At 40.9% G+C, this 26,656-nt stretch overlaps 2 pseudogenes; both read left to right on the forward strand.

Moving 5' to 3' along the window:
- The first annotated feature begins 16,147 nt into the window (after positions 1–16,147).
- LOC147426533 (uncharacterized) lies at positions 16,148–17,253 on the forward strand (annotated as a pseudogene).
- Positions 17,254–17,289: 36 nt separating this feature from the next.
- LOC147426534 (uncharacterized) lies at positions 17,290–19,400 on the forward strand (annotated as a pseudogene).
- Positions 19,401–26,656: the final 7,256 nt, after the last annotated feature.

Raw genomic sequence — 26,656 nt, forward strand, 5'->3', positions numbered from 1 at the left:
GAGAGAGAGAGAGAGAGAGAGAGAGAGAGAGAGAGAGAGAGAGAGAGAGAGAGAGAGAGAGACCAAGCATGAGAGGAGGGTATACTCTCCCCCCCCCCCCCCCCCCCCCACACACACACACACACATTCTCTCATTGTGTGGAGTGCAAAATGCACGAGCTCCGTCTCCTTCTCCAAGTTTGTTAAGAAGTGGAAAGCCTACACCAACACTCTTGGCTATGGAATGCAAATCCAACCAAGAGCCATGCTTCAATGCTTAAGCTTTCCATCTTCTTCATCCTCATTACTATGCTATTATGCTATGCTAAGCAAGAAGAGTGATGATAAGTGAGGAACTATTTCTTTCTCCTATCAAATGTTTCTTCTTTCTCTTCCCTACCCTCATTCTCCGCTGGCTCTCTGCACCTTCCAAGGTGTTTGAGGCCTTGAAACTGAGGCTTGGGATACTTAATTCTTTTTGAAAAGTTTATGTTAAGCTCATGATGCATGAAGCTTTCCATCTTCATAGCATCACCAAGGTCACAAGGAACACAAAGATTGTATTGTAACAAAGTCTCTCTTGATGGGAGAATCTATATTACAAACGTCTTTTGGAGGGGGGACCAGCTCCAAGTAAATCTTGTCCTCACTTATTGTCAGGTTCTCTAATACTCTCTCTCTTGCAAAAGTATTGTTCATGCCAAGTTAATTAAGTACTATGTTTATGTTGCTACCATCAATTAAGTTCACCCTCCAAGTTCTCAAAGTAATCTCACAAAACTGCTCTCTATAATTCTCTTAATTCCTCTATTCTCAAAGTTCATAAGCCATTTGCATTACAGTGCAAGTTATGGTCAATACAAGCTTGTATCTAGCCCAATTTTTGTCTTTTGGCACTTTTTAGCGCAAATGTGCTCCAAATGCAATGAATTTTGGCTAGGGACTTCTTTTATGCTCTAGGACACTAGGGTATACTCAGATGTCTGATTTGTTGACCCAGATCTAGCCCCTAAGTCATCATACATGTATGATGTCTTTTAGCTCAGATTTCACTTATATTTCTACCCAAGGTACTCCTTGATGCATACAACAAGAATATGTGATCACAACAAATTTTGGAAATAAAATTGATGAAAATCGCTACTTTTTCACCTTTACCTTCTTGTATCTGCAAAAATCTATTTAAATTCAAAAATATGAGTCCAAATGATATGAAATTTTGCAAACAAGCTTAAATCATCATTTCCCAACCTCCTGTGTGGTCAAATGTGCAATTGGAGCTTCAGACCTTGCATTGTGATATTACACACATATGATGTCTATGTGCTCAGAATCATCCCAAATTTGGTCTAAAAGCTTGTTTTGTGGTGTTAAACATCCTGGTATGCTCTAATTTCAACTTTGGTCCCTAAAATTTCCCTTTAGACATCATATATGTATGATATCTAACTAGTCAGTTTGAAGTGAAATTCACGTCAGAAGTTCCTCACTGCACTGACAATTCACATCAACTTTCGGAATTGAAATCTAATACTTTTTGTGCTAGATATGGTCAATACAAGCACTCACTTTGCCTAGATGTGTCTTGTGGTATTTACAAGCCCAAAAATGTTTTAAATTCAATAAAATTTGACCCATTTTCTTTTTAAATGCTATAGATCACAAGGGTGCACTCATATGTATCTTTTTACCCAAAATTTGGCCTCTAAGACATCATACAAGTATGATGTCTAGGTGGTTAGAATGGACTTATGTTTATAACCAAGGTGCCTCTTGAAGTGTACAACAAGAAGTTATGTGATCACATCAAAATTTGGATGTCAAAATTGCACAAAATTATCTCTTTAGACAAGGAAATCCCACGAAAGAGTAAAATCCCTCTTATACTCAATCTATAAGCCCAGATAAAATGAAACTTGGTGTATGTGCTCAGCATAACATGCAAAAGATAAGTATAATGTCAAAAGTTCACTTTTGCTGCTAGAATTACCCTTCAGACATCATACGCGTATGATGTTTGCTGATGTTTTTTTGGTTAAAATTCATTCACAAGAATCCCCAAGTCTTTAGCATTGGTTTTCAAGCACTTTACCAATTTCATGCAAAAATGTGCTCAGAATCACAAGTTTCTATTTTTTCCATTTTTGACACTCCGTTTTTTGTCTTTTGGGTGTCAAGAGTTGGACAAAACTCTAGTCTCAATATGTACCTAGGGTAAAACTACCTTTTGAACATTATGATGCGGTCAATTTTTCAAATTTGGTCTCCAGATGCCTCTCGAGACACCAGATGCGTATTATGTCCAAGTTTACAGAATTGTAATTTCTCTACACATACCTCTTGCTCATGCCCTCTTATATGCACAACACCAACAAGTCATGCAAAAATGTCAACAGAAACTTGTTTATAGCATTTATTTCCTCAAAAGCAGACTTTTTCAATGATTATAAATGCAAACAAGCACTTTGGAAAATAAATCAATGAATAGCTCTAAATCAGAATTAGATCACTTACCTAAAGCTACTCCTACTAAAATTAAAAGGTATTCCTAATGGCTTCAAAAAATTTGAAAGGTGCTCTTAATTCAAAGATTCCACTCAAAAACAAGAAAGCACGTAATGACAAACAATAACGAAGCACATAGATTTGCAACAATATTACCTAAGAAAGATGAATACAACATTGCACGCACGAGAGAGAGAGAGAGAGAGAGAGAGAGAGAGAGAGAGAGAGAGAGGAGAGCAAGAAAAACGTTAAAAGAGAACTTAGAAAAAAACGCTAAAGGAAAAATGAAAGAGCAAAAAAAGACCTATTTATATGGACACAAAAGGTCTTTTGACTTTCCATCTTCATTTGTCCTTTGACTTTCCACCTTCATTCGTTTTTTGACGTTCCATCTTCATCTGTCTTTTTCATGTTTTAAACTCACCCTTCACTTATGCACTTAATATGTTTTGAAAGAATTTTTAGTTTTGCGAGATTGGGGAGACCTAATCCTACACATCATATGGGGTTTTACATTTATGAGTAGAAAAACGCTTCAAATGCCACACACAGACTAGCAAACGCTATATCACCTCACAAATCACTCAACCACCAACTACTACTCTAATCTATAATACTACAAATCCTAACTAAATCTATCTAGTCGCAGACCCTCGACAAGACACACGCTTCTTGGCTATCCCATTAGGAACAGGATGGGGTCTAGGAGGGCCTCTTTATTTGCCATGAGATTATGGAAGTGATTAACATTTTTGACGAATAGGTGCATGCCATGTGTGCAAGAATGGTCGGTGTGTAAGAGAGGTGTAAGAGTGGTCAAAGGATACACCTTTTCCCCAAAAAAGGAATGGACAACTTTATGTTTTTTGGCCTTTCATAACTCCTACATACGATCTCTTATTTGAGAGGAGATTATAGATCTGTAATCTACATGCCGAGCTCTTTTTGTAGATATATTACATGATATGGTTTTGCCCGCTAGACTTTAAATTTCATTTTGGGGGAAAATTTTGAATTCAAATAAACTAGCCGTTTTTCTTGCTTGAATTCAAAAGATGTCCTTTGATTGATTTCTTAATACTACACGTTTGACTCTCTTAAATTGCCAAATAAAGAGGTCCTCCAAGACCCCATTCTCTTCCTAATGCACTTGATCTCGAAATAACCTATTCTAGATCCACTTAAGAAAAATGCTTTCTTTAGCCAAAATTAAAGTAAGCAACCATCACACGAGTGCTAGTAGGATTACATATTCAGTTCTTTGTGTCCTCACACGAGTGCTAGTAGGATTACATATTCAGTTCTTTGTGTCCTCGACAACGGCGCCAAAGCTATGGGAGCAAACCACAACCCCTATGAAGTGCATGCAACACTACATAGATCAACATAATGTCAATTGAGGACAAAGACGACATGATAGGCACACAAAGGAAGTCTCTTTAGCTTGTCATGATGAGACCATCCCACCCATACAACACTTTGAAAGGCTAACTAAACCACAATTTGGAATCTCACTGCTCTCAACTACACCATCCAGCTGACATACACACATACGGAAGGAAACTCACCAAACCATTCCACAATCCTATGAAACTTAAGGAACACCATCCCCTCACTAGCATACACCTGTTCCAAAGTGTCTATACTCAAAATCCTCACTCTAGACCCATTTGTGAAAAACATGTATGAAGACAGAGTGAAATTTCTGAAGTGCCTAAAACTGAAGTTTATGAGTACCTATGTGTAGATTATGTTTCCATGATTCTAATGAGTACTTGCATGCAAAAAACATGCATCATTTGGTATACTTACAACAACCACAAATAGCTTGTAGATACGCGAGCACTTATGCTTAATCTAGCATGGAATGTTTGGTGTTGTCGCGTAGCTCTTGCCGAGTCTAGCATGATGGTGCAGTCAAAGCTCCAATTCTATGAGCGAGCGAGGAGTAGCACGAGAATGAAGCTCACACTCTCTCTTTCTCTCTCACACACAGTTGATGGCAGCTCAAAACTTTGATTATGTTAAAAGTTCCCCTTACAAAATGACCTAGGTACCTTATATACTAAGGCCACCATAGGTTAAATCTAGAATAGAGTTCAAAGAGTAAAATGGCTTTGTATTTACAATTTGGAAGTGCCATTGCACCTCGGCTTTTGCAAATAGATGTCGTACTGTTGACCCACGGGTCAACAAAAGCCTACCATAGGTGGTCAAAGTGGACAATGTGTGCATGATATTGGTCCCACTGACACTGATTAAAAAAAAGCTTGTTGTAGTGGCCCCTTGTCTTTGGTGTTTGGCTTTATTGATAGAGTGTAATCACAGATAGAGCTCACTAGATGGATATCCAGCTCAAAGATCCTCAACCATGGTAGAATGATTGACCATGTCCAATAACTGACCAAAGGGTTCTACATTGTCTAGTTCAATGACCCTATTGCAACTCACAAAATCCTAGCCAAAGCCCATTGTACCTCAATCGCTCCCCCATTTGCATCTTATCATGGAACCCGTCCTTCAAATTTCTAGAGGCCTTTAAGTATTTGTGCCCAGTGTGGGTCAACTTTGTCAACTTACTGATCTGGTTATGGGATAATCTCAGAGAACTTGCAAGTACCCTGGGTATTTCCCTATTTGTATAGTACCCAAAAAGATGTGGTTTGTGGCAAATAAAGTGTGCATTTTTGGGGATAAATGTAAACCTCCTCCAAAGAGCATGTTTATCAATATATGTGCAGGTCTAAAAGTGATCCCTCTTAGATTTGGTACATTTTTTGGAGGATATTTCAAGTGCAATGGTTTTGGCCACTTTGATATAGACTACCATCTAAATGGTACTAGTGAAAGGAAGAGGGAAACACAAAAAATGCACAAGAGACCATAGGTAAAGAACAAATTGTGTCCAACATGGAAGCCAAAGTTGCAAAGCAAGGAGAAGGTGGGAGAAATATCAAATAATAGTGCTCAAATCGAGCAAGATGGGAACTCATGACACTCCGTAGGACCATTTGATTGCTGAGCCGAGGCCAATGAGCCAAGGCCAGCCGAGGCCAAATGTTACCAAAGATCATTCCACGCCAAGGTTACAAAGCCTCGTCAAAAAGTTGACATGGTCTTCACCCCGAGGAAGATGGATAAGGGCTCTCTAAGCATGGAGGGGTATGTCCCACTCTCCCCTTAATGGACGACCTTCAAATTCATTCATGGAATGTGAAGGGCATAAAGTCAATCCAAAAGAGCACTTTGTTCTTGGATCTTATTAAAAAAACTACTACCATTTGTTGGCTAATATAGGAGCAACATCTTGATCCTTCTAGTTATAGGAAGCAGGCAATAAGGAATAAGTTGGTGTTTTATGGCAACGACGCTATTGAGTTTAGTGGAGTGCTCTCCATTATTGATAGGGGGATTGGAGCTACAAGTAGTGCTAAACCATGCCTCAAGGAGAGTCTTGGGGTAAGAGTGAAGTGGGAGAGATATTTTATTACCATTATTAACGTTTATGCTTTGTGCGATGCTAAGGGGAGATCCAAATTGTGGGTAGATCTGAGGGATCAACAAGTAGAAGGAGACTAGTGCATAATGGGGGATTTCAACATGGTGGTGGCTTGGCAGGACAAAACGGGCTTGGATAGCATACTGACAGGTTTTGAAAAGTCCAAATGGTAAGCACTTTGCGAGAAATGGGCGTTACAAGATTTTTGGAATGTTGGTCCACGGAGTAGCTCTCATGACTGGACGTACACGAGCCTACAATATGCAAACATGAATTCCCATCTGGACATATGCTACATCACCCACGAGGTGGATTGGCTTCTCCCTTCTGTGATATTGGGTACAGATACCTCCAAGAGCTTGTCGGATCACTTTCTCCTTAAACTTTAGATAGCAAGGGCCAATAATGATGCTTGCTTCTCAGTGGGGAAGAAGACGAACCTAATCTCTGGGAAGCATCTCTTTAAGAACTCCCTCTTCACGTCCCTAGCTAAGAAATCTCTCTGCAAACTTGAGTGTGATGTGGATGTTACTGACCCTTGTGCCTGGTCCTCCCTGATGCTTAACATACAATCAAAAATTAAACGAGGAGGGCCTCTAGTGTTAAAATCTCAAGAGGATGCAAATAGGGAGCTGAAAGAAGAAGTAGAGGAGCTCTCCAAAAGTATGAGGGAGAGCCTCTGAAGGGGAGCAGAAGAGATGGCTTGAGGCCAAAATGATTCTTGTTGAGTTGCAAGCTGAGGAGATAAAAAATACCTGACTGCTCGCTAGAGAGCTCGCCCTCAAGCTCGACCCGGCCAACCAGCTCATTTCTTTAAATCTCTTAAAGTCAAAGAAAGAAGGAATTCTATTTTAGCAATCACCAACGATGAGAAGGGGAATGATATAAGGGACCAGAACGCTATGGCCAAGAACATGCTTGGCCATCTTAGCTAAGATATTGGTAAGTTGGAAGTATGCTCACAGGAGAAGTTGAGGAAGCCAAAGCCCAAATGCTTGGTACTATTAAGTGCGATGTGCTACACGCTGAAGCAAAAGCATTAGAAAGGTCAATCTCAATTGATGAATGTTGGTCTGCCTTCCAAACAATGGGGAAGGAAAAGTCCCCTGGATGGGACGGGCTTGCAGTCAAAATTTTCAAAGAATTCTTGGAATATCTTAAAACTCCACTAGTGAAGATAGCGAAGAGGGCTCTCCTAGAGGGGTAGTTGGACAATAGCAAAAAAAAAAAACATTGGTGCCCTATCTCCATGATGACATTGGCATACTAGCTCATTGCCAAGCTGACTGCACTAGGGTTGTCTCCAATATTGAACAAAGTCATCACTCCCCATCAACATGGCTTCATCAAAGGACTTTTTATTTATGATAACATCTTGGTAGCCATGGTCATCATTAATTATGCAGATTTCACCAAGCAAGAATGTATCCTTCTTCAATTGGACTTGGATAAGTCCTACAACAGAATCTCATGGTCATACATTGCGATAGTCATGAAGGCTTTGCGTTCTAGACCCAGGTTATGTGCGATAGTGCATATGCTTGGAGAGGAGAGTTACTCTGAGCTGCTATTCAAAAATAGGATAGTGGGTATGTTTGAAGTCTAGCGATCAATCAAGCAAGGTTGCCCCCTTATCCCATTGCTTTTTGCTATTGGATCTTACCCCCTGGTTACTTTGCTTGAGTACGATGCACCAAAAGGGGAAATTCAAGGCCTGTCACTCCCTCGAGGTAAACAATTGTTGGCAAAGTTGTTTGCATTTGTGGATGATTATTTTCTCCTCCTCAAAGCCAAGCCAAATTTACTAAGAAGAGCCCTAGAAATTGTCCAAATTTTTTCCACTACTTTCCACTCAATGTGAAATATTGAGAAGTCAAGATTAATTTCTTTGTGTGAAAGTGACTCGTTCAATTCCACAGAGTCGTCGGGGGAAGTTATTGGTAAGGGCACTGAGTTCAGGCACTTGGGTGCCCTCTAGGGGTGGGACATAATGGATAAGCAGTAATTCAACTAGGTCCCAAACAAGGTTAAGAGAAAAATAAGAAGATGGAATTTTGTGCTTCTCCCCTTCCATAGTAGAGCTATCGTCATCAATGCTATCATGATCCCTTACGTTTTGTTCATGTCTCTGCTGCTAAAATTGAGAAAATCCAATTGGAAATAATTTTTGAAGCCTATCAAACAATTCTTGTGGCCGAACAACATTAAACACACAACCCCATGCCAATGGGGAAAATGGGAATGGTTAGTGAGACCAAAGAAACAGGCGGCATTGGGATCTTACACCCCATGCTGCATGCAGAAGCATTGTGTGCCAAACTATTTTTCTCGTTGATGGAGAAAAAGCAAGAATGGGCCATCATGGCCTAGGATATGAGGAACAAAATAGAGCTTGCCTCTAAAGGGGGCACATGGAAGGAGGCCATAGTGCACGATAAGATCTTGGAGCCTTTGTGAAAATTCCTTATATTTAACGGCACTATAGGGGAACTAGCATAAAAGTGTAACAGAGCAGCTTCAACCCTAGGGGAGAAGTTTAGATACTTCAAGGAATCCTCTCTCTTGTGGTCCCTGTGGCTATCCAAACTTGGAAGGGTTCCTTGAACCCTTTTTGGGGAAAGTTTCTCATTAGGTCAGCAACAAAGGAATCTTTAAATCATTTTATTTTTGGGGTGATAGAAGCCTCTACTAGAAGGATGTGGAGCTCTTAGTTTTGTAGCATAATCTAGATTTGTACAAAATAATTATGGTCAATATACTCTTGGAAGTGTTTTTAGTATCACCCTCACCCATCTTTGGGTTTGAGATAGACTGGAAAGCCTAGCATTGGCCAAAGGATATAGTGTTCTTGATCCCTGAGACCCAAGACATCTATAATGAGATGGTATACAAAGTAGACTGGTTTGCCCCACTCACCTAAATATGGAAGAAAAATTGGTCGAAAGAATGTTTGCGAAAAACCGTTAAGGCCATATGGGCGATTAAATGGCCTAAATACATGAATCTCTCTAATCTTGGGAACCATAGCTAGCTCAAAACTTTGCACCATCTCTGCTTCGGGCACTCAATGTAGCTCCATCTCCTTTACATACCCACAAAGATAATTTGTTATATCTTTACCTTTAAATTGATCCATTTTCTTCACCACAGATTGAAGCTCTTTGGTTGATGAAGCTCCCTCCTTTCCGCAGCTTGCTGCTCTGCTGCATAAACACCGCAAAAGCTTGAAACATTTGCATTGTGACTGGATCAAACCAAACCTCCTGTTGCTCTTGTTGCTCCATAGATTTAAAGATTTAATTTTAAACCTTCAATGAAGCTTTTGAACCCTCACCCTAGCGTCTTTCGTGTCAAATTCACCAAAAATGTGTCAAGAAGTGCGCAGTGCAACTAGGAAAGCGTTGGGCCTTTGACTTTGAGGATTCATAGGAAATTCAAGCAAGATGTAGATGATTGGAAGCCAAAAACACATTTAAAAATAAAAAAACTCTAGTCATGAAATCTTCACTTTGAAAACGAACCAAGATTAACTCAGTATCTTGTGTGTGTGAAGATTAGGTGTAGCCTCGCTCCCAATTGCACAGATGCAGTGCTCATTCGACCTGTTAAAAACCCCCTAAATTTACGCTTTGATTCTTCATTGTGACCATTTCATGGAAGCTTCAATACTTCATTGGAGAAGCCCAAGTAGTTATTTGATGAGGGGAAACCATAATTGGAGGCCTCACAGCCTCAACCACGTAGTGGAAGCAGCACGGGACTGCACTAGCACACTGTAAAGGAATGGTTGTATCTCCTTGCTCATGTGTCCAAATGATCTCATTCTTGGTTCTAAAATTTCCCACACAAGTTGAGCAAAGACGGCACCATTGTTGATGTGGAATTTTGAGCTATTTTTGACCATTTTATGGCCATTTTTAGCCCAAAAATGCCCCCTTTTTGTCTGTAAAAAGCCTAAACGAGCTGGAAAAAATCCCTAAAATTATGGAAAAATCCATTGGGCTAAAATTTCATGTTGAACCTCATTTTCCCACCTGGTAAGCACTTTGGACACGTCTTTTACGTCCGCACATGAAACCTGCTATTTTTGATCGAGATTGCCTGCATTGAACTTTCTAAACAAAATGAGCGTGCCACTTCGATACACTTGACATTTATACATTTATCAATCAAAATAGGCATATATTTATGTGAAAAAGCATGCCATAGTGCCACATCTAGGGCCTCGCCCGCCCGACAAGGTATGTACACTACTGCAATCGTGGCATTTATTTTCACATATATCACACATTATAGCATTCAGTCCCACATAACAAAAGCATTGAGAGTGAGGTAGATATTTTAGTTTCACATCATGAACGTGCGATGACACGACAATGAGCTACCACGTCCTCACACCCTAGTGAGAGGGACCCTCATTATCATTGCTCCACATTGGCTAAACCAAACTCCTTGAGTTCCTATACCATGTTGTATCCCATGTGACAACATGTGCCAAAGCGAACCCTACAAGTGGGTTCATAATAGCATAATGCAAAAATGTATATTGGACACTATTGCCCAATAATGCTTTGTTTTGACATGCCCTTCGCATGGCGCTGAAACATTCAAGCGTGTTTATACGACTTGAAAAAACCAAGCAAAGCATAAGGATAAATGGAATAACACCAAATCAATAGATGCGTATCTGGAGATGTGAGCTTAATGTTCACTTACCCGTATTCAAATGCAAAGGAGCACGTCGCCCACCTGTGAAAAAACCAAGCAACATTGCAGTGGAAACCTTTGGTGTTGCCTTTGCAATTCAAACCCGTTGGTTAGAATCTACGTAGTCAAACCCTTTGGTTAGACCCGTTGTAGAAACTGCTCAACTAGCAGGTAACGGTAACCAACATAGTCAACCGTGTACAAAATGATTGGAATCAACTTGAAAAGCTGAATTTGTTCGCTACCGCATGGTAAAGTAGGGAATTCCATAGACACTCTGTTGTGCTATAGAGGGAGCAGTAGATCCACACAAGTGAAATGCTTAGCTCTTATGGACAACCATGCTATCTCAACTGATTGCTGCATCTATACTCCATGGTAGAGATGAGCTGATGTGAGTTTAAGATTATCAGAAACTCAACTCAAGCATCACACTAAAAACATCCAAAAGATCACCCAAAAGATCTGAAATGGAAAGAATCTTGCATGGCCATTAACATCGATGGGGACTCCATTGGGTAGATTGGTGCAAGCTAGAGAACAATCACCCAAAAAATGCGAACAGTTGGGTCTTACCCTAGATCTGACAATGGCTCTTAGCCACCTTGTGTGGCTCATAGCCCTTATGTCAATTAGTGTTCAATCGTCAAACCGATGAAGACTAAGTTGGATGGCGTCTTGGCCAATTTCATTTCTAGCCGGAAGTTAGAGCACCTTGGCTCACACTGACTCCCAAACAAAACATGTTCAAAAGCTTCTTAGAAAGTTTTCATTATTCTTTGAAAGGAATAAGAAAGAGAGAGAAGTAGAGCATGCTGGGCTAAGGAACTTTCCTTAAATTTCAAGAGTGTGTGCTCTTAGGCATCTTATGCTTGACTTGCAACGTATCGTATAAGCATATCACATTTTTCTGGTATGACGCTCTCATCGAGAGAGGTAACAGAAAGACACAAAACATATCCTGACCCACCTACCTTGCAGGGGTCCTGATTGTATGATGATGATGTAGCAATGGCATTTGCCTGTGAAGCAAGTCCAATTTTTAGGTTCTTCTTAGTGTTGTTGTGCATTGACATCAACCAAAATTATGTGAAACAATCCAGAACTTATCTTGTCCTTGACAAAGTGTCTGGTGTTATAGCAAAAGCATAATCCATGATGTGGTGGAGTTCAGTCCACTTGGCTAGCATGCCTTGCATGTAAGGTTGTAAGCCCTTGGCTACTGTGACGGTCTCAAGCACGAGAGCCAAAACCATAAGTGCCTTGCACATTCTGCATTGGTAGTGATACATCATAACGTGATGTCACTACGCTATAATGGGAACACATTTTTATCGTACCAGTTCTCTAAACTTGCGTGCCAATGCCCTTGATGCCAAGTCAATGGGTAGTATCTTAGCACGATCTAGAAGCCTTGCTTCATGTGAAACTGGCAAAGCACATTGCTTTGCATAACAAACAACCTAAATATTTTTTCATGAAGAAAAAACAAAACATAAATTTGGCTAACCTGGTTGTCGTGCTGTAGCCAGTTGTCTTGAGATGTCAAGGAAAAAATCGCTCAAATGTACCTCATAGCCCTATTCGTTGCCCGAGAGAGGATTATTTCGTGTATCATATACACCCTCGTATATCATATACGCCCATCTGGTATGTAATGAAATAACCTGCAATCATATTGCCAATTCCCGTGCCAAGTTTGTATGCTCATAGCATAGTCCAATTGTGGGAATCTTCAATGCAAGATGCCCAAATCGTAGTCAATAGATGCTGGTACCGACGTATAAAGATCATGGAAAATGAGAATTGACGTTGTCAAGCAATATCAATTGAAATTGGCTAGTGCCGTGTGGCGAGCATCTTTGCCGGTTTCTGGAAGCAGTGACAAGAAGTCGGCCATGCCGAGATCTGTGCACCCTTCATGAAGTCGAGCCACAGGGTGTGCCGATCTCCTTGGGATTCCATGGGCATCAAAAGTGAATTGCTATTGATCTGTGCAGCAGATCAGGGCTGCAGGTACCCAAGCCATGCTTGAGTCATGTTGGCAATTTAAGCATTAGTTCGATGCCAACAAAATTGTAATGTTTAAAACAGTTGTCACAAGCCGTGCTTGTGCTTGGAGTCCCTAAAGTGCACTCCCCTCGATTGCATGCGAGACTTGCTAGAAGCAATGCAAGCCTTGCTTGCCTGAAATGTTATGTAAATTTCAAAGTAACAATGCAACATGCACATTATAGGCATAATTCAGTTGCATGTGCAAGTGATGATCATTCATGCTGGCAAAACTATGCAAATGAATGGAGATTGATAACTTGTACAACAGCCTTGCTGGGACAAGAATCACTCATAAAAAACTTTCCAAACAACTTCAAAAAGAAATGCATACCTCATTACTGACTTGTGCCGACTTACCTTGCTAGCCGCATGGCCATGACGAGTATTTTCAGAAATTCCATGCAAGGCCAATCTTGGCATGGCCATACTCATGGTCGGCTTCACAAGACAAGAACTGCTCATTGAGACTCCTCTAGAAACCGTTGTTCAGCTTGTAATTTGTTACCTATGTAAACTGTAGAATTTCCACCCAACCGGCCTTGTTGAGGGTAGTCACGAGAACATTACATAGCTGATAGATCTCTTGCATATCGTCAGGTATCACAAAACCTTCACAATGCTGCACTCGCGATCGTTGCTCAAGTCAACAAGGCTGAGCTTAGATCCTTGTTTTTGTGAACCACACCATTCCAAAGGCTTCAACATCTCTTGTATAGGCGACTCAAAACTTGGAAATCCGGTTTGCCGAGGCTACAAAACCCCAAGCGCTTGCATTGATGCGCGTCTTCAAGTTGCCAAATTAGAGGTCTCTGCCGTGGGGCTAAGTCCTTTATGGCTAGGGTACCCAACTTGGGACGCCCGCTTGTGAACTCCGTGGGCACCAGTCCTAGTGTAGAAAATGTATTGCCCTAAGGCCAAAGGCCTTTGGGCACCTGTGTATGAAAAGTAGCAAGTTTCAAGGTGGCCATGGCGCACAGAGAGCAGCCCCGAGAGAGAAAAAGGCCGCCCCCGAACTGTGTGGTGCTCACCTAGCAGCACGCCAGGGTCGAGTTGTACTCCCCTCGACCACGCGATCCTGTTGCGCTCCTCTGCACCTGCTTTGGTGAAGGTCGGACCTTTTCCCTTCCCTGACTTAAGGGCACCTGCACAGGGTTCCTTCTTTGCCCTCGACCCCCTCTCTACTAAGCGGCCATGCCCGCCTCCAAATCTCGCCCTTAGGTTGCATGAACATGCATCAAGTGGAGGTCCACGACCCACTTTACCTAGAATGAACCAGTGAAAGGCCCCTGGTGTAACTACCTTGAGAACGAACCTCCCAATCTCCCATCAAATAGCCCATTGGGCCTCATTCCCTATCCACACTTGCAATCGGCCCCTTGGGCCTGGACCTTGACCACCGGGCATTGCCCTTGGCATGACATACAAAGATTCCTTTAAAGAAGCACCTCAACCAAAATTTGGCACACCTACAATGCCACATGTCCCCTCCATGTCCCTATCATTCCCTTACACTGTTTTTTTGCAAAAGGGTATCTCAAGAGATACCCTCTAATGAAGCACCTCATGTAAAATCGGCACGTCCTATTTGAGTGCAAAACCAAATAGGCCTATTTGAGTGCAAAACCAAAAGCAAGCTTATATTCAAGCTTGTAGACATCCGCAATAATGTTTTTTTCTTTTTAGCACTAACCTGTGAATGAACACTCGATACTGGAAAATGATGCACATTGAAATGACCGTTCCAACTTCTATACTCTTTATAATACAGCTTAAACTTTTCAAGCTCAAAGAGCTCCTCCACGTGTTGCATACTGGGAAGCTTTCGGTCTTTGGAATTTTTTGCTTTAAAAAAAAAATGTACCACCCAAATCATCCGCTGGCCTTCAAAAAAGAAGGGTTTGAAGCGTCGAGTCAGTCGATGTTTAATATCGAAACAATGACGCCTTTAATGCATCCGACGTTGATGCCTTAATCAACGTGCGTGCGTGTGTGTATCAAGCCTACCCCCGTGCATACGCTGCCCAATCAAGCCTGGATGGAAAATAGACAAGGTTGGACACATTCATTGCAATGGTCGCCTATACGCCCTCTGTACTGTGCCAGACTTGCTCGTCCTGCGTGCGCGCACGCGCGCGTGTGTGTGTGTGTGTGTGTGAGAGAGAGAGAGAGAGAGAGAGAGAGAGAGAGAGAGAGAGAGAGAGAGAGAGAGAGAGAGAGAGAGAGATTTCCTGCTTTTGCAACTCTTCGAGAAATGGGCAACCAAGCACCCTGGAAGGGGGGGGGGGGGGGGGGGGGGGGGGGGCATATTGGAGCAGCTACTGAGTGCTTGCGTGAGAGACATGAAGCTACTCGTTGTACATGAGAATGTGTGAGAAAGCGAGAGTCCAACAATGTTGTGAAAGGTCAGTATAAGGTCTCTCTCTCTCTCTCTCTCTCTCTCTCTCTCTCTCTCTCTCTCGGCACCAATGCATGCACGGAGGAGGAGACACGATGGTTGGGGTCGGAATGATGACGGCCGCACGAGGGGGCAGTTCGAAGTGAGGCCATGCTTGCCCACGTGGTCTTCTTGAATGCTGATAGTCCCTGCCTGACTAAAGAGGCTTCTCCAAGGCATGCTCGTCCTTGCCAAGTGAACCCATCTACTTTGACAATGATGTCACACCCATACAACTTGAGCATAGCAGACTATGCTGTGTTTCTTGATGTTGGGGTGGAATTTCACCTTTTCCCCTTGCCCTCAACTTATTGCCAAGCTTGCACTAATTTTCTCGATTTTGGGGCGGAATTTTGCCTTTTCCCCTTGCCCCCAACTGGTGTTTTTGATTGCCAGGCTGAAGTTTATAGCAAACTGGCTATTTTTCCAGGTTTTGCACTATTTTTCTCTGTTTTGGGGCGGAATTTTTCCTTTTCCCCTTGCCCTCAACTGACATTTTTTATTGAAAGTTTATACAAAACTGGTTATTTTTCCAGGTTTTGCATTGTTTTTTCTGTTTTGGGGCGGAATTTCGTCTTTTCCCCTTGCTCTCTACCGGCATTTTTTATTGAAAGTTTATAAAAAACTAGTTAATTTCCAGGGTTTGCACTATTTTTCTCTGTTTTGGGGCGGAATTTCGCCTTTTCCCCTTGCCCTCAATCGGCATTTTTTATTGCCAAGCCGAAAGTTTAAAAAATAGGTTGTTTTTGCACTATTTTTCTCGATTTTGACCCAATGCGGCTGCTGATGGTAATGGTAATGATGAGGATGATGGAAGTGGTGTTGTAAATAGTGTTAGTGATGGTGAGGACGAGCAAACCTTCTCTCGCCTACACCTTCACCACCTGCTACAATTTCTTGACGAACATTTCAAAGATGTATCTTCCAAATTTGAATGTGTAAAGCGGGAGGGCCGTGTCTCGTACAACATGCTTTGGGCATTCCTTGCTCCTGGCGTTGAGGTTTGTCATCTCTGCAACATCTCTGGTCAGGCTTGCCATGCTGTGGTAAGTGAGAAGGGAAAGTATGACCATAAAATATAGGCACCATATGAAAATGGGTTTAAGATCAAGCTCAAGATCATGGACTTCAATGGCAAAAGCTACCACCACTGCACCATGACCTACAAGATTGGTGAGGTGCCGTTCACATCTTTGCATGTCTGTCCATGGTCTTTCCTTCCAAGCCAAGAGAGGGAAAACATGGTGGAATTTTGCCTTTTCCCCTTGCCCCCACAACATGTGTTTTTTTTTAATATGCCAAAAGTTTATAAAAAACTGGTTATTTTTCCAGGTTTTGCACTATTTTTCTTTGTTTTGGGGCATAATTTTGCCTTTTCCGCTTGCCCTCAACCATAATTTTTTATTGCCAAGACAAAAGTTTAGAAAATAGGTTGTTTTTGCACTATTTTCCTTGATTTTGGGGCAATGCGGCTGTTGACGGTGATGGTAATGCTGAGCATGATGGAAGTAATGGTGTTTGTGATGGTGAGGAGGAGCAAACCTTCTCTCGCCTACACCTTCACCACCTGCTACGGTTTCTTGACGAATATTTCAAAGATGTATCTGCCAAATTCGAATGGGTAAAGCGGGAGGGTCGTGTCTCATACAACATGCTTTGGGCCTTCCTTGCTCCGAGCGTTGAAGTTTGCCGTCTCTGCAACATCTTTGGTCAGACATGCCATGCTGTGATAAGTGAGAAGGGAAAGTATGACCATGAAAGTTGGGCACCATATGAAAATGGGTTTAAAATCAAGCTCAAGGTCATGGACTTCGATGGCGAAAACTACTGCCACCGCACCATGACCTACAAGATTGGTGAGGTGCCGTTCACATCTTTGCATGTCTATCCATGGTCTTTCTGTTCAAGCCAAGAGAGGAAAAACATGGCGAACCAGCTAGAGCAGCGTGTACAACTCTTTTACAATTATGCAGTAAAGGAGCCTTTCCTGTTCATGCATTTTCATGGCTCCTGGGGTACTACGAAAGAAATTCCAACGAATGCTTTCAGTTACATCGGGCCGACGGACGAGTGATGGTGGATCTACTCAGCTTGGCCAAGGCAAACACAGATGGGTAATGCACAACCCTCGTTTGAGTTGCTGAAAGGCCTTGTGGAAAAGGAAACAGAAGAAGAGAAATACGTATTGCCAAGCTTCACAAATTTTCTCAATTTTTGGGCGGAATTTCGCCTTTTCCCCATGCCCCCAACTGGCGTTTTTTATTGGTATGCCGAAAGTTTATAGAAAAATGGTTATTTTTCCAGGTTTTGCGCTATTTTTCTTTGTTTTGGGGTGGAATTTTTCCTTTTGCCCTTGCCCTCAACTAACATTTTTAATTGAAAGTTTATAAAAAACTGGTTATTTTTCCAGGTTTTGCACTGTTTTCTCTATTTTGGGGCAGAATTTCGTCTTTTCCCCTTGTTCTCTACTGGCATTTTTTTTTGAAAGTTTATAAAAAAACTGGTTATTTTCCAGGTTTTGCACAATTTTTCTCTGGTTTGGGACAGAATTTCACCTTTTCCCCTTGGCCTCAATTGGCATTTTTTATTGCCAAGCCAAAAGTTTAGAAAATAGGTAGTTTTTGAACTATTTTTCTCAATTTTGGCCCAATGCGGCTGCTGATGGTAATGGTAATGTTGAGGATGATGGAAGTGGTGTTGCCAATGGTGTTAGTGATGGTGAGGACGAGCAAACCTTCTCTCGCCTACACCTTCACCACTTGCTATGATTTCTTGACGAACATTTCACAGATGTATTTGCCAAATTCGAATGGGTAAAGCAGAAGGGCCGTGTCTCATACAACATGCTTTGGGCATTCCTTGCTCTGGGCGTTGAAGTTTGTCATCTTTGCAACATCTCAGGTCAGGCATGCCATGCTGTGATAAGTGAGAAGGGAAAGTATGACCATAAAATCTGGTCACCATATGAAAATGGGTTAAAGATCAAGCTCAAGATCATGGACTTTGATGGCGAAAGCTACAACCACTGCACCATGACCTACAAGATTGGTGAGGTGCCGTTCACATCTTTGCATGTCTTTCCATGGTCTTTCCTTCCAAGCCAAGAGAGGGAAAACATGGTGGAATTTTGCCTCTTCCCCTTGCCCCCAACTGGCATTTTTTATTGCTCCGCCAAAAGTTTATTAAAAACTGGTTATTTTTTGAGGTTTTGCACTATTTTTCTCTGTTTTGGGATGGAATTTTGCCCTTTCCCCTTGCCCTGAACCAGAATTTGCCAAACCAAAAGTTAGAAAATAGGTTGTTTTTGCACTATTTTTCTCGATTTTGGGGCAATGCGGCTGCTGACGGTGATGGTAATGCTGAGCATGATGGAAGTGGTGTTGCCAATGGTGTTTGTGATGGTGAGGAGGAGCGAACCTTCTCTCGCCTACACCTTCACCACCTGCTACAGTTTCTTGATGAATATTTCAAAGATGTATCTGCCAAATTCGAATGGGTAAAGCGGGAGGGTTGTGTCTCATACAACATGCTTTGGGCCTTCCTTGCTCCGAGCGTTGAAGTTTGCCGTCTCCGCAACATCTCTGGTCAGGCATGCCATGCTGTGATAAGTGAGAAGGGAAAGTATGACCATGAAAATTGGGCACCATATGAAAATGGGTTCATGGACTTCGACGACGAAAGCTATCGCCACCGCACCATGACCTACAAGATTGGTGAGGCGCCGTTCACATCTTTGCATGTCTATCCATGGTCTTTCTTTCCAAGCCAACAAAGGAAAAACATGGCGGACTGCCTAGAGCAGCGTGTACAACTCTTTTACAATTATGTAGTAAAGGAGCTTTTCCTGTTCATACATTTTCATGACTGCCTGGGCTACTACGGAAGAAATTCCAACGAATGCTTTCAGTTACATCGGGTGAATGTCAACGGACGAGTGATGGTGGATCTGCTGAGCTTTTGGCCAAGGCAAACATAGATTGGCCACTGGGTAATGCACAGCCGTTGTTCGAGCTGCTGAGCGGCATTGGGGAAAAGGAAACAGAAGAAGCAAAATCAGAGAATGAAAGGCAGCTTACTGAAGAGGAGCTTCGTCAGGCACCGACAGTGGTATATGGGTTCTCTTTCAGCCTGAAGAGGTGGGGATGCTTCAATGTGGAGAGTCTCCGAGAGATAACCTTCAAGGATCAAGCATATGAGCAGCTCTCAACTCAAAGGCACTAACGACCCACAATGGCCTATGCAACGTCTCTGAGAGCGTTTTCTCTGTCAAGGTCTTGCCTATGCCAGGTGGCCCGTAACATAGCACCACACATCCCTCACCCTTCTGAGCCACAACATCTACACCTCTACCCCTTCCACTCTCTTCCAATAGGTAAGTGCCTTTAACATATCTTTTTGCTTGGCACTCTTCATCACCGGAGGAGGTTGGGGAGCTGGGAAAAACAACCAAGTTTTTAACGCAGCTTTACAATGGCGTGCTATCGTCTTCCTCGACGAGCCTGCTAGGTACTTGGAGCGTCGAGCATTCAATGTGGATGAGAAGTGCAATCTCCTCACTTGAGTCTTCTTGCGTTTGTTGGAATACTATGCTGGAGTCCTCTTCCTAACCACCAATCGATCAAGGAGTGCATTCGAAGTTGCACTAGATAGGATTCTCTCTCTCTCTCTCTCTCTCTCTCTCACACACACACACACACACACACACACACATTGTAAGATCCCCACTCCCGCTGACACCAAAAACGGGATGGTACCATTGACAGGTCTCTAGGCCTACTAAAGTCAGAGTTCTTAAACAAGAAAAATTCCAGGGAATTCACCCTTACCATTGACAATGGTTTAGGTTTATAGCCCTAGAAGAGACCTAGGCCTGTCTCGCAGTGGAAAGGGGACCATAAAAAAATATTTCCGGCCCTATATCTTCATCCTTCAGATTAAGGTTTCCTTAGCCAATGCTTTTTTCCCTCTAACATATGTGAGGGCACAGCCGTTGGTGGATTCCTCTTCCAAGTGAAGAAGTTTCTAAATGTTTTAGTGCGCAAGAATGGATAGTTACCTGACTAATCAGGTCCACCCGTCCATGATTGACAACCTTAGTCAATCCCCACTTACCACCCCGCACTCACACATGATTTTTGTGCTGTTTAATTACTACCACATTCTTTCCACAATTAAAACAATGATTCCTTTTTAGCTTTCACACTGCATTTCATTAAGACAACCTTTGAAAAACAGTATTGAAAACATTCTTTCAGCAAACAAACATCTTTAGACTTAAGACAAGATACTGTCATTCTGAAGTATTTTTGACCAGTACTGGCTTGTTTCAAGACCACATGTACAGGGGTGAAAAATGGCACCCATTCCTTATTTATAAAAACCGGGGTGAAAAAAACCATCACCCAAAGTCCAGGCACCCATATGCCAAAACCAATTGTCCATACAACTTATAGGCGGTTCGTCTAGGATAAACTTGAAAGTACTATCCACAAACATAAACAAGCACGGGTTAAAGACTCCACGCGTGCTGAGGGAACCGACTCTTCCATGATGGTATCTCCATCATTACTCATTACCTGGAGTAAAATTTTTCCAAGGAATCAGAGGTGTCTTGAGACAAGCTGTCTTAAGGATGGTCAAACATTTCTTTCCTAGGTCAATCAATCATAACCCAATCATTTCTTTCCTAGTTACAGTCATTGCTCATTAGTTTCGTGGAAGTTACCTTCCATTTACAACCAGTTTATCCTTCCTAACCTTACGTATGCAATGTTAACTTAAAAATGAACTTAAAAGATTTTAAGTGAACAAAATAGAAATCCACATGGGACTGCTCGTCCATGTGCTGTGGGGCAAGTGCCCGTAGACTCTCCTCTGTTGGCCTATGGCTAGGCCCAGCCTCATGGTCATTAGTGGCTTTGTTTCGCTTGTTGCTAACATCCTCTTCCTCAGTAAGAGGATTTTCCTTGGTTCTCTTTGGAGCCATGTCGGCAGCCTTATAAAAAGACTTAATCCATTAGAAGTTTAATTGAATAACCTTCTTTTTCCTTGTTTACCCAAAAATAAGAATTTTTGGAGTAAGTAGGTATTGTTAATAGTCAATTTGATGAGATATTCCTCCCGTAACTTATTTATGCTATAAGTAATTTCCCATAATCACCATTTAATTTGGGAAGTCCTTTAACTAGGTTTCTCCTTAGTCTATCTACCACTTTAACTTTAGTAAATTATAAATTTCTATCCGCTAATGGGTTACTCTCCCTAAATTGTAATTGAATATGTTCTATCTTTAGTAATTTTCATAAATTTGATTAATAACCTTTTTCTCCTATACTTATGGTTTAAATTAGGTAAAATTTTACTGATAGTAATTTATTATACCATCCATTTATGCTGAGATAATTTTCCCACCCTTCAATAGCAATTTTGTACCTCAAGTATTTATTTGGTAATTAGATAAATTCATTTACTAATTTTCCTTGTCTATTTTATACGCAAAATCGATTACTTTTATTGAAGATAAATACCTAAACTATTTATCTGAGATTGGGATATTTATCATGGATTTCTCAAGGTGTGTTCTACCTTCGATATTTATATCAAAGGTTTTTGGATTAATTTACTATATTCTCCCTTTTATTTTTTCCTAAAAACAATGTAATTTTACCGGGATGATTCGATAAATTAACATTCTGAGCTTCAATTATCACGGGTTCTCTAACATGTAATTAACCTCTGATAAATAACTCAATTCAATTTGAATCCATTTACTAATTTTCCCTTTTTAATTGGCCCTAAAAACAAAGTATTTTTCTAAAGTAATTAGATAAATTAATTATATGAGTTTATTCTAATTATCATGGGTTCCCTAACATATAATTAACCACTGATAAATAACTCAAAGCATTTAAAATCATTTTATTAATTTCCCCTATTTAATTTGTCTTAAAGCAAAGTATTTCTGCCAAAGTAATTAGATAAATTAATTATCTGAGCTTCTTCTAACTATCACAGGTTCCCTAACATATAATTAACCACTGATAAATAACTCAAAGCATTTGAAATCAATTTACTAATTTCCCCTATTTAATTTGTCTTAAAAACACAGTATTTTTGCTAAAATAATAAGGTAAATTAATTATCTGAGATTCTCCTAATTATCACGGATTTTCTAACACATAATTAACCACTGATAAATAACTCAAAGCATTTGAATTCAATTTACTAATTTCTTCGATTTAATTTGTCTTAAAAACATAGTATTTCTGCTAAAGTAATTAGGTAAATTGATTATCTGAGATTCTACTAATTATCACAGGTTTTCTAACATATAATTAACCACTGATAAATAACTCAAAGCATTTGAAATCAATTTACTAATTTCTCCTATTTAATTTGTCTTAAAAATAGAGTATTTTTGCTAAAGTAATTAGGTAAATTAATTATCTGAGCTTCTCCTAATTTTTACGGGTTTTCTAACACATAATTAACTACTGATAAATAACTCAAAGCATTTGAAATCATTTTACTAATTAACCTATTTAATTTGTCTTAAAAACATAGTATTTCTGCTAAAGTAATTAGGTAAATTAATTATCTGAGCTTCTCCTAACTATCACGAGTTTTCTAACATATAATCAACCACTGATAAATAGCTCAAAGCATTTTGCATCAATTTGATTATTTTCCTCTTTAATTTTCTCTAAAAAACAGTGTAATTATGTCTAATTAATTAAGAAAATTACTCAAAAAATTATAGGATAATTTTTCTAGCGTAACGACTATCTAATGTAGCTCTGATAATTACCTCAACTTAATCTAAGATTAATAAATATATTTCCCATTAATTCATGGTTAATTTGGCTAATTTCAGTCCTAATATGATAGGATAATTAATTAGCTTAACATTACCGAGCTTAATTACAACAATCAACAGAGAATAATTTATTAAGAGAGGGTTTATAAGTATACATAGGCCTAATCTTTGATTTATTAACAAAAATAGATTAATCTAGCCTTGCTAATTAAAAAGGATTAGGCTAATTACCGTTTAGGTTAATCGACTAGAGCTCAATCTCTAGTGATTTCTGTGTAGCTTTCTCTCTAGATGAGAGGGGCAGTGTCAAGGCTCCGAGTCTAAATTTTTATGAAGGGAAGGGGGTCTTTTTATAGCTTTTTCTGGGTACCGGGCAATTTCTAGCAGGTTTTGACACCCCAAGTAGGCCCCCAGCTTGGAAATGGCGCCATTTGCTGCTAAACCTGTCTCTCGCGGGTTCCCCCCAACTCCACACAGCCCCCATACCTTTCAGAATCGATTTTGGTCGATTTTGCAGATTTCTCATGATGAAAATTTGAAATATCAGTTAATTCTAGAACCTTAGGTTAAGAAGTCTTTGTTAATAATCATTACTGAAACCATCCAATTTTTATTAACTAATTGAATTCCTATTGTAACCTTCCAGGGTCTGTAACTTTTCCATTGTATGAGCAATCCTAGGAGACACACAAATTCTTGGTCGAAAAGAGGGGGGGGGGGGGGGGGGGTTGCAAATGGACATGCCTTGATTGGAAAGAGTGTGTTGGGGCTTGGCCTGAAAAACAAGTACCCAACATAGAAACCACAAAGAATTATTGTAGATCTTGGTCTATCAAGGAGCATGTGGAGGGTAGGAGGAGAGTAGCTACATCTTATGAGTTGTTAGATCTTTCCCTGGAAAAATTATATAGAATGCTACTTCAAAAGGCAAATTTACACTTGGTTAGAATGTGAAAATAGTTACAGTGTATGAGTTGTAAGCCCTTGCCATAAAGTAAGCAGCTAGAGTAGTAATTGATGCACGATGCATGTATGGAAGGGCTCCAAAAGCTCAAAAGATAATCCCATGAGCTTACATGTTATTATGGAATGAAAGAGAGTAAGGTATTCATGATTGAGGTGTACCTTCTTCTTAACAACAACAACAACGCGCGGGTCACATACTAGTACACTCTAAGGCGCTTATTGCATTAGCCTTACCGGAGTCTAAGAGAAGTGCACCTTGTCTCCTAAATTTACTGATACAAGGTGCAAAACAAAATGATTGCTTTTGCCACTTCTCCTAGAGAAAATGTTAGAGGAAGAATCGAGAATAGAGAGCGTGTTGCGGGTTGGTTGGGCTTGCGCAGCCTTTTAACTTGAGGTCAGTCCTAGGGTTGGGGAGCCCATTGTGGAGGCTACAGGCAGGGCGAGGCCAGGGGTTCTAAGCCACATACAACCATATTTTTGGAGTTTCGAGGGATAGAGGTCCTCCCGCCTAGAACATGGGGCCGATTCTCAATGGCTTATGGGTGCGGTGTGGGCTCATGTCTGGGACTCTGGAGCATGGGGTCGCTTCGCTGGGTTGCAGAGCCCTTTGACGAGGTTTGGTTCATTGTTGGATGGATCTTTGCATGCGTGTATGGTTGTGCGGTTCTGCTATTTTGGTACAAAGGGTGTTTCTCTGAAGGTGTTGGGCTCTTTTTTGCATTAGCCAATTTTGTTGGTGGCCAAGCTTGATGGGGTCTTGCCGAATGTTCTTCTTTCGATTATGGTGATGGAGACTGTTGGGCTCCGTCCATCTATTGACTCTATGTTCAAGCTCAGGTGTTCTCTCCTTGGTGGATGTCAAGCATGTGGCTGATGCTTGACATCCGATGGCAACTGGGTGGATTATTCAGGTTCTCTTGTTCTTGGTCTGCTTCCGGTTTGTTATGTCCGTTGGGGTGGCTCCCTATTTGCCAACGTTCTCTCTAGTCGATTGATGGTCCTGTAATTTTTGTTGTGGGTCGATGGTGTTGATTATGTGGTATTGCCATGGCTCGGTGTGAGCATGGATGTATTCTTTTTGGTTATGATAATATATATACCACTCACAATTGTGAGTTCTGCTACTATTAAAATAAAAAATAAAAATCTATGGTCGTGTGCAAAACTTCTATAGCACAAACTTTTCTCAAACACTATTGTCACCACCAAGAAAGTTCTCATAGCTACACAAGTACCCACTAGCTGCTTGCACATAATTGGATGGGTTTCACATCCGATTAGTTAGAGCACTCATTGGCAATGCACGTGAAATGATAGAGTGCTCTCCCCTCACTTTTGTTCCACTTTATCCAAACTAGTGGGACTTTAGTTTCCCTAGTCGCCTTCGATGGTGATGCTGCCTACGACAGCAATGATAAAAAGCTTGTTAATGAATCTCTCTACTATAAACTAAAATGATGGTGTAATATTAGGAAGAGTTACAATTAAGCCCCCCGCCCCGCCCCGCCCCGCCCCTTTTTTCCTCCTCCTCTCTCTCTCTCTCTCTCTCTCTCTCTCACTCTCACACACACACACACACACACACACACACACACACACACGTTGTGACACTTTGAATTGACAATACATCATAAGAAGCATTGCAAGCACGATACATAAAGGCAGTGCAAGCGTAGAGCTTTCTCATGCTTCACAGTAGCACATTTAAGGAGACTAAATTTAGAGAAAAACCCCACTCCACATAATCTAAAAACCTGAGACAACTATTTGCTCTATCACTATTTAACATATTTTGCAATTAGTGTTATTCAAGAGATGAGGTGCTAGATAGGAAGCTTCTCAGGAACTCCTTGTGCTTTTGGAAGATCTACCATGAAAGTGTGGTGCAAGGGTATGTGTTTTCCTGATGCTAGTAAGGACATTTGGTCATCATTCATAGTAGACTTGAGTGCTACATGCATGGCACATGCAGACCATCATTTTCCATGTTTGCTTCACTTGAATGGGTTTGTTACCAAGTTTGGTGGTGGGTCTGAAGTGTAGGATCCTTGTTTGCCAAATACAAACATCTAAACCCTGTCTTCTTGCAAGTTACATATGCCAATGTTGCTAGCACATCACCTTATGTTAGTCATTGATGGTCTCTCCTTACTAGTGGTAGAAAAAAAGCCTAGGTTCATTGTAAATCCCAACTACAAAATTTGAAATTTACCTCAAAATTTTGAATTTGAGGTGAAAACTTTTACAAAATTAAGAGCAATATAGTGTAATAACGTTCAAAAATAGTTATTTGCAACACAAATTTTCAATTTCTAGGTTTTAGATAAAAAGTATAATTCAAGTATTGCTACTTTTTTTTGACATGGACTATGATGGATCGAGATTTTGGTACCTTTTTGAATGACCTCTAGACTTTGTAGATTTGTGCCCTTGGATGCTTGGGTTAGGTATAATGGTGATTCTCATGCGGTTGTTCATCTCTCAACCATTCAAGACTCTCTTGCCACTGCTCTCTACCCAAGTTAATTAGTCCTTATGATATCTTGCATTCCATGCAGTCTCGCCCATGGCTCTCGTTCTACTCCATCTTCACTCTTCGCATCTGGCTCAAGCTCGTGGTCGTCTAATGCTAGGCCCCACTATTTCCCTACTTTGTTGACGTGCCACCTCCATCCACTCATTGACCACCTGC

Source organism: Adiantum capillus-veneris, chromosome 24 (assembly GCF_014529385.1).
Source record: "Adiantum capillus-veneris isolate H3 chromosome 24, ASM1452938v2, whole genome shotgun sequence".
NCBI classification, from domain to species: domain Eukaryota; kingdom Viridiplantae; phylum Streptophyta; class Polypodiopsida; order Polypodiales; family Pteridaceae; genus Adiantum; species Adiantum capillus-veneris.